Source organism: Castor canadensis, chromosome 2 (assembly GCF_047511655.1).
Source record: "Castor canadensis chromosome 2, mCasCan1.hap1v2, whole genome shotgun sequence".
Taxonomy (NCBI): domain Eukaryota; kingdom Metazoa; phylum Chordata; class Mammalia; order Rodentia; family Castoridae; genus Castor; species Castor canadensis.
In genome coordinates this window covers 46,422,349-46,425,926 of record NC_133387.1, presented here as the reverse complement: position 1 = coordinate 46,425,926, position 3,578 = coordinate 46,422,349, and positions in this window count along the sequence as shown.

Sequence of the window (3,578 nt, the reverse complement as noted above, 5' to 3'; positions counted from 1 at the left end):
AACTTTATTCTCTTGCATGTGGATTTCCAATTTTTAACATTTATTAAGGAGACTGTCAGAGATATAGTGTATGCCTTTTTATGTATCATATGCATATATCTGTCTTATACATGAAAAGAGTAAGAATGTTTCTCTTCCAACAACCCACTTTCACTACCTTGGGGGTGATATCTCCACTGAGAATGCATAATCCATTTTAGACTAACTGCACATTTTAGCTTTATGGTGCATTTTGAATTGAGGTAGTATAAACCCTCCAACTTTGTTCTTCTTTTTAAAAATTACATTGGATATTCAACATCTTTTGGTTTTACAATAAATTTTAGAATAAGCTTGTTATTTCCTTTCTAAAAGCACGTGATGAAATCCTACTACCAGCCCTGAAGGAATAACCCAGACTAGAGTTACTTTTCTACGTAAGGCAAGTAGAAAACTGGACAAGATACAAGAACGTTTTTTTCCAGATTATGGACAACAGGCAGTATAGGACTGTAGTCATCAAGAGAAGGAAAATAATTGCCTCAGCTTACTGCTTTAAAGTACCTTTGGGATTGTAGCACAGGATGAAGGATGTCTGAGAGCACAGCAGTGTTGCATAGTTGAAAAGGTCGATGAGGACTCAGAGAATCTGGGGTGATTGAAAGTTGCAGGAAAAGGTTTGAGAAGGGAAGCAGCTAAACAGAAAAAGAGCCTCAGAAATTGACATAAGATTTCCTCTGGGTTTTGTCAGAACACTGAAACTTGCACCTGTAGAGTAAAACTCTCTGAACTCAAGATAAGTTAACAGATCCATGAGTTAAATTGGTCTGAATTTATTGAGCAGTGTGATTGCTCAGGGAATGGTATTGTTTGAGTTCCCACTAGCTGAACTGGAGATTCCTCATTGGTTGACCAGGTCCTCCAGTAGAGATTGCAGAAGGGTCTCATTTATTGTAGTAGGCTAAATTGTTCTTTTGGTAATGGCGACTCTAGAAGTGTTCCAAAAATTCTTAAAAAGAAGTCTCATAAAGATCAAACTGAAATGCAAATAATTTAAATAACTTAATAGTTTATCAGAATTAATTCAACATTCTACAGAAAGACAACAAAACCCAACACTAAGCAGGATGACATCTACAATAACCAGCAAGCAGACGAAAATTCCTACGCATGTTGAAGTCAGGTGATGGTATACTGTACACTCTTTGCTGTATATATGCAATATCTCAGCAAACAGGTAAGAAGAGAAAAGAAGACAAAGTTTTTATGTAAAAAATATTGTGGAAACAAACATGAGATAACACGTGATTATCAAACTTTCAGAATTACCTGTGGGACTTGTATTTTGAAAACATACTGCTGGGCCCAACCTAGAGTTCCTGATTATGAGGTGGTCTATCAAAGTCTATTTGGGGGTGCAATGGATAAAATAGATTTCTAGCAAGTTCCCAGGCATTGCTGCTATTCCAGAGGTCACACTTGAGAACCATTGGGATAGAGCTAGTTAGATCTATCCAGCTAACCTTGTGGTGGTGGTTGAGTTTTTCTTTCTTTTAACCTCAGTTTTTGTTTTGTTTGTAAAATATGGATAATAATGGTACCTACCTCATATGACTGATGTGACAATTATATGATATAGTATATCCGTAATTGGCACATTTTAAGAGTGCAATAAAAGTTAACTACTTTATTATTCTTACTGTCACATATATTGCTAGTGTTATTATCACCAAGAACAAACTAATATTCTCTGTATTTATCCTACAGTCTTAAATTAGTTGGCATTTGTAGTTAAATGTTAGAAAGCCTTTCTAATCCAAGTCTTTTTTTTCCTTTTGTTTATACAACCGTCTTCCAAAATAGTCCTTTGGGGCTAAAATTTTCCATGCTTCATTTAAGCCAAAAGATAATTTTTTAAAGACAAATGCATAAAATCAGTTAAGTTTTACTGAGTTATGGGAAAAGGGAAAATAGGATATTTTTCATTGCTTAGCAAAAGAGTGTCAGAGAAGTATCCAAAAATTAACGTCAGCATAAAATAAGTTCAGCTTGGGCATCATGATGCTCAAGGAGAAAATACAAATTAGTGAGCTTGAGAAGTAGTGTTTTTAGAGTCTCAGACTTTGTTAACTACAGATTAGTTACATTGAAGTTTTTGAAGGGAAAAATTAGTGTTATGATAGGGTACTGTAAATGACAAACACACAATCTCATGCAGCAACATTGTGATACTAGTGGGAAAACAACTACCCAGGAGGAAATCTTTCCTATATAGAAGCCCATACTGGCTTAATGGCATTTCACTCTGCTAACCTGGAAAGGAGTTTGATATAATTTTTAAGTGTAGATTAACCAACCCTTTAAAGACCAGGAATAAGATATACCACTAACCAAACTTTTTACTCTAACAGCATAACTGGGTCTATATATGGTGTGACAGATATGTCATTGTTCAAAAATCCCATCCTTGTGGATATTGACTATGAATATTGATGTCAAACTTAACCAGATGACTTACTTTGGCCAATGAAAATGGAAGAAAGTTATATGTGCCATTTGAGAGCAAAAGCTCCCAGGTGGGAACTATTCCTTCAATTGAAAACCTAGAATGGGGAATGGACCATGGAATAGTAAGAAGCCAATGATAGATGAATAATATAAGCAAGAAAAAAGTTAGTGTTTTGTTTCTTTTTTTTAATATCACTGAGATCTTAAGGTTATTTGTTACTGTAGCATAACTTAAACTAATGCAACAATACACACACACACACACACACACACACACTCCATACGTATATAGTAGTATTCCCTGCAAAGGAATTTTGTGCTGACTGCTCCTAAAGTTTCATTTCTCAAAAGAAAAGGATTCTTTTCTCTTCGATAGTAACCTCAACTGGGAGAATAAGAGATAGGACAAAGTAAAGGAGAGGTCATTGTTGGTAGGTAGAAAAGACCAAAACTCTGAGTTTACTTCCAGATTAAATTTTTGACACCTTTGAGAACCTATGGTCCATTTAAGTTTCACCAATGAGCCCTGTAAAGAATGTAACAACTGTACCTATATTTGTGCAATAGATAGGCCTAGTCTAGCACCGAAAATAAAACATAATTAGTTATGCCTGGGAAAATGTACGGCTGATAATGGTACCGATAATAGGAAGCAGGAACATTTAACTCTCTGAGTAATGATAAATCTATTAAATTAGCACCATGCACATATTCCAGAGAATATTCTGACACTCTTTTCATTAGGGGGAATTAAAACACAGGATCAGAAAATGAGGGGTGGGAAAAGATAAGAAAAGCTGGATGGTATCAGCCAAATGTTTTGGATGACTTCAGTGTCTTCTTTGGAGAAAGCAAGCAACAAACATGGTAGAAGACAAGAAAACATACTACACTAGCAAATAGCTCCCTGTAGACAGTTTTACAAAGTGTCAAGACTACCTGGGGAGATTTACAATAATAGTGCATGTCACCATGGTTTAAAGAGACTGAAGATGAGCTACAGTTCATGAAAAGAACAGGACTAAGGTATTAGGCCATGTGTATTCATCTTGGATTACAATTTCCAAGAATTCCATGATTCTGTAGAATAT